Source organism: Labrus mixtus, chromosome 10 (genome assembly GCF_963584025.1).
Source record: "Labrus mixtus chromosome 10, fLabMix1.1, whole genome shotgun sequence".
Taxonomy (NCBI): domain Eukaryota; kingdom Metazoa; phylum Chordata; class Actinopteri; order Labriformes; family Labridae; genus Labrus; species Labrus mixtus.
Genome location: NC_083621.1, coordinates 13,478,554 through 13,487,991, shown reverse-complemented (window position 1 = coordinate 13,487,991; position 9,438 = coordinate 13,478,554). Strand labels below are relative to the sequence as shown.

The 9,438-nt window shown below is 40.4% G+C and overlaps 1 protein-coding gene across 1 annotated transcript in view; it reads left to right on the top strand.

Annotated features, from left to right (window-relative positions):
- The first annotated feature begins 273 nt into the window (after positions 1 to 273).
- Positions 274 to 9,438, top strand: part of drp2 (dystrophin related protein 2) — a 106,914-nt gene continuing 97,749 nt past the window's right edge. Inside the window, exon 1 of the mRNA XM_061048455.1 lies at positions 274 to 446. The gene's annotated coding sequence lies outside the window, so the exon portion shown is untranslated. The remainder of the gene's footprint in view (positions 447 to 9,438) is intronic.

Genomic DNA, 9,438 nt, shown 5'->3' with positions numbered 1-9,438 from the left:
GAAACCTTTACTTTATGTCCGGTGTCACTGCGTTTTAAAACCCCTGCTGTTACCGCTTTGCTCAAAGGTCTGAATGTCATTGGGCTTGTAAGGAGAGGGGGGGGGCTGAGGAAGCACCAGGTCTCTGGCATTTAGCCCAGCGCCAATAAAAGATTAAGCTCCAAATAGACAGCTGTTAAACGGCGTGTGCCTTTTTTTTTTTGTGCCTCTTATCGAATCTCCTTTGGTCCTCTAGGGAGGAGTTTCTGACCCTGTTTCCTGTGTTGTAGGTTTGCCTGCAGTGTGAGCTAGTGGCTATTACTGCTGCTGCTGCTGCTGTTACTCCACATCCAGACCTCCCCCACCCCGTCTCCCCCTCCGCCAGCGCTGGGCAGCCACAGAAGCGTTGGCCCAATTCCAGGGAGGCTCTGATCCTGCAGCCACGTCAATCACGTCTTCACCGCTGGGTAACTATCAAACATGCAGACTACATCAGTTGATTTTTTCAGGGATGAGAGACCCAGTCTATTACAGATCATGCTTAAGATGCTGCCTTGTTTTGGGATTTTTTTTGTTGGTGTGCTTATTGGTTACTTCTGGCGCCACTCATGTGTGCATTTTTCATGTAAAAGAGGCATATTCTCCAGCCGAGCAAGCAGTACACTCGAACACACGCAGACACACAAAGCAGCAGAGATGCCAAAGGGCTCAGGAGGAATCTCCAGGGGTTTGATCAGAGCTGCAGTGTCTTTGTTTTTTAACCCATTGACTAGAGTCATCTGGCTCCAGGTGTCACCTACTGAACTGTGTCAAACTCAGCCACTGCATTTCAAAGAACGCTCTCAGTGAGGCAAAAAAGCAGAGGATATCATTGTGTATGAAATGTCGCCTTGCGTGCAAAGAATAACAAGCCAGACACACATACTGATGAGCTGACAGACAAGCAGAATTCAAGGACAAATGTGTTTAAAGCTGCTCCGTCTAATCTTTATATTTGCAATGTGTGTAAAAATCTGTTTCTCATGAAGATAAGCTAAAAAGAAAGGCTTAAAGGGATACTTCACCCGTTGAAATGAATCTTTATTGACATTGGGTCATATATGTAGTAGAGATCTGACGGCCTCGGCGGCTAGCAATATAGAAATATAGCTGCGAGACGGTTGCAGCCAACAGTCTGGTTTTGTTTCTTGGCTTCTGCGGCCAGTGGCGCACAGTGGCGGCCCCGGCGGCCATCGGTCAGCGGCGGCCAGCAATATAGCCGCGAGATGGTTGCTGCCGACAGGCTGGTTTTGTTTCTTGGCTGCTGCGGGCAGCGGCGGGCAGCAGTCAGCAGCGAAGACACAAGACCGGCCTGTCGGCAGTAGCTGTCTCACCGCTATATTTGTATTTTTTAGCCATTATCAGCATTCTCCATAGAGCATGTTAGCATAGCTTTCAAGCAATATGGCGGACGTTAAGTTTCGATTCTGGGAGTGAGTTCCCACCCACTGATCTGTGATGGGTCTGTAGCTTCAGTGGTCGAAAATATGAGGAACTAGCGTTGTAGTTTCACCCCGCTAATCCCTTTGACACTAAGAAACACAAAGATTTCCCATCTCAGGGGAAAATGGGTGAAGTATCCCTTTAACCTCCAGGTCTATGCAGCATGTTAGTTTTCTTTAAGCACGTTGTTTTCTGCCCTGCAACTTTGCTCTTTTTGGTTCACTGGACTTTCATCAACCTTGTTTTTTTATCAATTGAGGCAGAAGGATTTAGAGGAAACCCACTGTGTGCTACCTCCACTACTGTAGTTAGTGTATAACTGGTGATAAAGTAGAGCATGCACATAGAAATATTTCCCTAATAATGTGGTGAGACCAAAAAGGAGCTGAAAGTAGAGATGAAAACTCTGAGCCACATTTGGAAAGATAATATAAAACCCATGGGAAATAAGACACTACTCTACAATTTTCATTCCTGTATTTTAACCTAGTGCCAAGTTTTCATCCAATATTTCAAGAAAACCATCTTAAGAAACTAGAATATATGCCCTCTATACATTATTCAAATGTGAGGAGTTGTGTGCATCAGGATGAGCAGCTAATTCAAATGCTAATTCAAGTGGGTGCCTTTACCATTAAAGACTATCAAAAGGAGTGGAAGTCAAAAATTAAAATAGATGAAAACTAAACACAGCCTAAAAATTACATTATTGTTAGTTCCCTGCAGTATTTTAAGAAAGTGTTTTCCATGTCACATGCCTCATATACATCATGATTCATTTGCTAATTTTGTTTCCATTGAATATTTTGCAGATTGTTTTATTGATGTAGCAGCTTTGGTGTATGAGCCTCAGCCAAGAGAAAAGAGAAGTTTAGGGTGTTTCTATTCAGGTTGATTTTTGTTCCAATTCAAAATGCACACATACAACAGGTTGAAAGAATCATTTAACAGCTCTCCCGTCATTCTAGTTTCTTTTCAGTATATTTCTCTGTTTTCAGTCCAATTTCAGTGTAGTTTTGTGTGTCCATTCCTTCACATAAATAAGGTTCAAATGATCAACAAGAGAGATGCAAGCCTCGGCGTCCTTTAGTAATCCAGCCTGCTTTCCCCTGCAGCTCTGCTTCGAAGCATTTCATCATCGCTTCCGCCTACATTAAGCTACCATTTCAGGCCCCTTCGTTTGAGGCTTCCCATGACTTAAATAAATGGATTCTGGGTTTCTGCCGAGTTGTCATTTAGGTGTGTTTGACCCTCTGGAGCCAATTCAATCACTGTCTACCCACAAGTAATATCCTCCGTCTGCCCTTATCTCTGACTCCAAATTACTGAGCCTCAGCCCTGTCTTCACAGCAGACTACTACAGAGGGTAGTGAGGGAACAAGGAGGAGGCTCTGAGAAGGTCATAAAAGGTAGCTACTGTGCAGAAAAGAGGCAGAAGCTGGGTGTAGATTCTGGTATTAGCACTGTGCTGTGCTCACTCAGTCAAGTGTTGCACCAGCAAACATTCTGGTTTTTAGAGTTGCAGCTGTGTTACCATGTTACCTTACTCTTCGACACGTGTGAGGCTCTTCTATTGGACTTTGTTGAGAGGATTTGACCTTGCAGGTTTTCCTCTTCATTTGTCTGTTGGCTGCTGTGATACAGCGAGAGCAGATGATTGACAACCTGCACATTATATCCATAACTTTTTATTAGTTTAAAAGAAATAAATGTAACAACTTTTTTTTTTAAACTTTGCATCTCGGAATTTCAACATTATCACATTTATAATACAACTGCACTTAAACTTGTGCATGTGTTATGTAGATTTAAACTGCAGATCAAGTATACGGACCTAATGAAACAAATAATAACCTAAAAAATAAAAGTAAAATGAGACCATAATAACTCAATAAATATAAAAATGCACAATAAAAATCTATCTATCTCTAAATCTAGATTAAACCTTACATTTTCATCCACATGAATACAATAATCTATAAAGGAATGAAATAATCCATGAAGTTGTTATGGGTTCCCTGAATGTCAAGTTTCAAGTTTTTAAAGGAAAGCAGAGATCCATCTTGTCTGTACGTCTATGTTGGTTGTGCTGCACACATACTTCAAAACAGCCCTGGACGTTAGCTTCCAGTTAACATCACAGATGCTCTCCTTGGAAAAAGATGGAGCAGGTTTGACGATTTGCCATGTCATGTCCCAGGTCTGTAGGCAGCAGCCAGCTTTGACATCACCGATTCACACTTAAAGGGTATAGGTAAATATTTCCTCTGAAAAAACTGGCACATGATTTGATACAATCAGGACATTGTATAGTTTTTCAATGCACAATATTTGACTCAGTTAGCAGCAGCACAGGGTCTCCTTCTCTCCTCTTACACAGAAATTTGAGAGAGTTACTTCTACAGTTACAGTCAAGAGAACGCTCTGTGACTCTGAAACTTTCTGGCAACCTCTCTGAACCGAAATGACAAAATAAAAACAAGCGTGTATCTGTATTACGCTGCCTCACACTGTGTGTCACAGAAATGACGTCTTATTTCGATTAATGCTGAAGTGGTTTATTTAGCTTTTGTTGTTAGTTCCAAAAAATGGAACTTAAGTATTTTCTGAGTGTGTGTGCATCTGCTCAACTGCTTGAATTAGCCTCTCCTCCTATTCCAGCTTATTATTGTGTCACAAAACATCCCAAGCCATGTGTGTATGACAATAAGCTGACATGGCAGCCCACACACCAGTGTATTGCCAACGCTAATTAACGAGAAAATAACATGAACCACAATCCATAACATGTTTCCCAAAGGTTTATCCCCGCTAAAGCTCCCTGCCTCCTCTGTCTGTGCTGATTCCCACATATTCCCATATAACCTTTTGCTGCATAGTTTCCTCCTTTATATCCTAATCTGTGTGTTAATACACATATGATTACTTGCTACATCTACAGTAGAAGTCGCTTAATATCAACATTGTATTAGCGGGTAAGGTTTTTAAAACCCTCGGATGCACCACAGACGCAACTCTGTGTTGTTAACATGGCTCACTGTTCCTTTGGCTCTGCACTAATCTATGTTCAAGGCAGCTTAGCCTGCTTGCCCACCCTGAATGTCCCTGCTTGTGTCACAGCATTAAAGACCCACCGCAATGGCTTCTGGGAGCATCATGTTCCACATCACGTTTTCTTCTTCTGCGATCCCTCACGCTGTAATTCCACTCCCTTGTCACAGTTTGATCTTATTATCTCTTCTATCATTTGAATCTTATAGCCTCCCTCTTTTTTTTTTTTTTTTTTTACTCGGTCTTATCCCTCCCTTGTTGTGTTTGTTGCATGTGTGTTGTCCTCCAGAGGCCTGGCTCCTGGTGCGGGGCGATGAGCATATGTGGCACTCCCCTATCATCTTCCTTCTCTTCCCACTAGTCTCCCTTTTTGCTGTCACATCTCCCACTCCTCGACTTCACTCCTTTATTTCCCATTTCACTTAGCATGTATCTCTCCCTCACTCTCTTCGCCTGTCGCCTCTGAGAATGATGGGTAATGCTCGGGGAACGGGGGTGTTGAAGGAGCAGAGATGCAGCTTCTTCGACAGAATCATCTCCAGTATTTGTTCTTCTGATGTGTGTGTGTGTGTATCTGTGTGTGTGTGTGTGTTGTTGTGTGTTTTATTGAATAGTACAAGGGTAAATGAGTAGTTGTTCGCCTTCACACTGCCGAGGGAATATGTGGGAGGTAAGGGTGCGTTGTTTATGTTTGCTGCATCTTGGTGGTGTTCTCATTTGAAGAAACTAGCATGTATGTGTGAGGTTGAGTGAAGTGTGGGTCAGCAGTGTGTGAGGATTGTCTTTGCATATGTGTTTTTTAACAGGGTGGCTTTGAGATTAACAACAAAACACTGTAGAAAACACGTAATCCAAAACACTTAAACTAAAATATTGAAAGGAATTCTAAAAGACATCAGAAAACCAATCATTTTCCAAACACAACTAACTGAGAACTGTTCGGGTCTATTTTGTAAAATTCAAATCCAAAGCCCACCCTAATAAGTTTTCCATTTATATTACTCATTTCTTTTCCTGCCCTTCCCAAATTAAAAACCCTTAAGTACCCCAAAACAATGCATTTTAGATTATCGGTAGCCTGCGGTGGAACTTTTTAAAACACCATGTCCACTCCTAGAGTTGGAATTGACGGAGAGACAACAGCCAAATCAACAGAAGAGTTATCCAAACCAGGAATGAAATACTACACTTTGATTGCAACCAATGCAAGAAGTCACCCATCCCCCTCGAAGCCTCGACAAAAAGAAAAAAAGAACTAAGACACGACTATTTTTTTTAAAAAACAACAACAACACCATTTGGAAAAACATATATTGGAATATATGGTGAACCTTAAATTGTCAAGGTGTCTGCACAACCAAGAAGAAGAATCTTTTTGAGTTAGTCTTCATACAGCTTTTAATTTCTTTAACTGGAAAAATAGACGTGTTTTGCATCAAAAGGCCAGCGTAGCCCTCCCTGCATATAGTGCATGTACAGCATGTGCATGTGAGTACGGTCTGTCTGGTTTGCAACTTAGCAGGCATCCACTTGTGTGAAATTAAATTCATGTCAGCTGGCAGCCATTCAGATAAGATTAACAGGAGCTGACATTTCCTTCGTTGAAGACAGATGCTTGCTCCAGTTCCCCCTCAGAACATTTCCCCCCTCTGCATTCTCCGTCCAAATTACATTTCATCTCGGTTTGAGGGTATTTCTCCACACTTACCCTGCTTGCTCACACCAAGACTATTAATTGAATCTCTGATTTTGCTATAATAGGGCAGTGTGATAAGAAGAGCTCAGGTTAGAGTAAAGGCTTTTATGCGATATTGAAGCCAATAAGCTGCAAGTATGAGCCTTCACTTCTCCAGAGAGATCACCAAAAGTGATGATATTATGCATGTAGGCTATCTCACATGTACAGCAAATTGTTCCAGTTAAAGCCGTTGGGAAACTCAGTGTTCTGCCCTTATTTAAGTGCAATGTTTTTTATTTCCATGAAGGTGGAATAAATTAAAAATGCATCAGGCTCATGTATGATGGATGTCCCGGGGAATCACACGCTGCTTTGTCAATTAACTTCTAAATGACAACTTCAGCCTTGCTTGAAGAAACAGCCTTGAACTGATTTGACAAATAGTTTCTATACATACATAAGAGCCATAATGTGCGTATGATTAAATAAAAAAAATGGACCCATAAATTAAAATGAATGCCACTTTGAATAAACAGTATACAGACATGTAATGTGCCGTACAGTGAAAGTAAAAAGCTTTATGTAAGAGCAACATGGGACCATAATGTGCTGGTGAGTAACACTTAGATAGATGTGGACATCATTTATACATAAGCACAGTGGATGTCACAAGGATGTCACCCAGGGCTACAGTGAGGAAATGTGATTATCATTTATGCATAAGTACCATTATTGTGTGGAAACAGCTTGCCGAAAAAAGTAATAAAATCAGTGTCTGAAAGTGGCTCGAGAAGGTAGTGTCTCATCTCTCCCCCAGAAAAGCGGCTTTATAGGAAAACTACCTCAGACGTCTGTGTGATTATTCAGGAGAGGGATATAACTCAGGACTTTAAATCAAACACTGTACTTAAGGTACCGGTAATGACGAGACATATATTTTTATTTTATTTCACTCACTGAAACGCTGACGACTAGCGCACAACAATTGTCCCTAAGCCTTAAACCCTCTCATCGAAGGACTTTCATTTGCAGTACAGCAATAAGGACGTGCCAACTGCCAAATTCAGGTTAAATGTTGGCTGTGGCAAGTAAGTAAGAATTTCTCTCCGTCTATCTCCATAAAACAGGTATCTCTTACATTTAAAGATATTTTTTCATTGATCTGCCGCATTGGTAGAATAATTTGAAACCATCACACACTTGTACCCTAAAAAAAGGATAAGCCCTCAGTGAAGACACCCCTCATCCCAATTACGCCTCTGCGTATGTGGCCCTTAGTTGCCCCTTCAACCAAAACAGTATTTCCACCTTCAACAGACCAGCTCCAGGCAGTGACAAAGCCGATACGACCTACCCTACCACATGGCCCCTTATGGCCCCCTCAACTCAGTCACATAGACTGATGGGCATTAAGAGCCAGGACATCACAGGGGTTGTAAAGTGCAGAACCTCTAACTTCAATTACTGTGTATGGCCACGGGTGATGCTAAAATTAACCAAAAGAGACTTTTTGGTTTGCTTCCACAAGTACACATTTGTAGGATTTTACTTCAGTATATCAGTAGTTGTTACTGATTTTCCACTAACAATCAGTCAATCAAATTCACTTCATGAATGATACGTTGCAGGTTTAACAAAAAAAAAGACATTTCCCTTCAAACTCTGAGATGGTTTATTTTCAATAACAGCTCAAGGCTAAATTATGTAAATTCTCTAATTGGTTTGCACCTGAGACAGGAGAGAATTAACAAGTTTCTCAGACAAGACGACATATGATTACACTCAAGTGCCAAAGCTGGCATCTCGCAGCTGCAGTTATGGTCTGAGCCAAAGAGTCAGTCAGGGGATGTTGTAGAGTACCAGAGTCTGTGTGGGAAGAAAGGTCTGTGTAGATGGATGGTGCAACAAAACATCTTACCTTTACACAGAAAACCGCTGCTCATTTATGGCCTCTTACTAACAGTCAGTGTAAATGTGTAAATGTCTTTTTTCATGTAACGTAACCATAATGACAACTGTGCATTACCATAACCAAGTCGTAATTCTACAAGTATGTTTCCTGCAACATAACTAAGTCATAAGACATGCTGTCTCATCCAAACTGAACTTTGGCTATAACATATTCACATAAATACATTAAACATTAAATGAACTTTTCAATGAACAGAAAACTTTTCTGTGTAGAGTTATAAACAACCACGTCATGCTGTACTGTCCCACATTATACCATATAATACTGTATATATATATATATATATATATTTATATAGTACCATACCATGCGGTACAGTTCTGACCTGTACTGTACTGTACTAGGGTTGTGCATTTCAAAGAAATGTGCTATCTTAAGTCACTGACAATGATTCCAATAAAATTAAAACTTAAGAAACAATCTACTTTAATTATCAATGTTAGATCAAGTTTTCATGATGCAATGCAACTACCTTCTGGCAGTAGTACCACATTACCTTCAGGCACCTTTAAAAATAATGATTTATTTTTTAAAACGAGATAAAAGTCACATGAACATTTCTATTTTTAAAAAATATATTTGTCACTGTTCGAATATTTGAAAATCATGGCCTATCCCGTATCGTCTTGTATCGTCTTGTATTGTATCGTATCGTATTGTTTCGTATAGTACGGTATAAGCCTGCACAAAAAACATCCACGTGGTAAGGTAACGCAATAATTTGTTTTCAAGATATTATATCGTGCCCCTAATTGCAGTAGGTGTAGTGGCATATAGATCAAGTACGGATAATGTAAATAAAGCGATAAAACAAGAAATAAAAATATGTTTTTATGACTGTTTCACAGTTATACAACTGTTATACAACTGTGAATCCTTATATAATAACAACTGTGAAACTACATTTGTAAGAACTGCAGCTCTGTTTTCGGCTCCTCAATTATTAAACTGTGCGCTGTGTGCTCTTTTTGTTGACTGTCCTTGCTCTTTGTTGCTGTAACACTTAACTAAATGAAGCTGTATATTATCTTATCTCATTTGAAGTGAAGTATCATGATACATATCATATCGTGACCCAAAGTATTGTGATAAGGATCTTATCATGAGGTCCCTACCAATACCCAGCCCTTATACTTCCATACCATTCCATACCGTACCCAAACCTACTAGTGCCATACCATACTGTACTGTATTGTACTGTACAATACCATACAACACCATACAGTACCCTACTACACAAAACAATACAATACCATAATGACCCATGTACCAGACA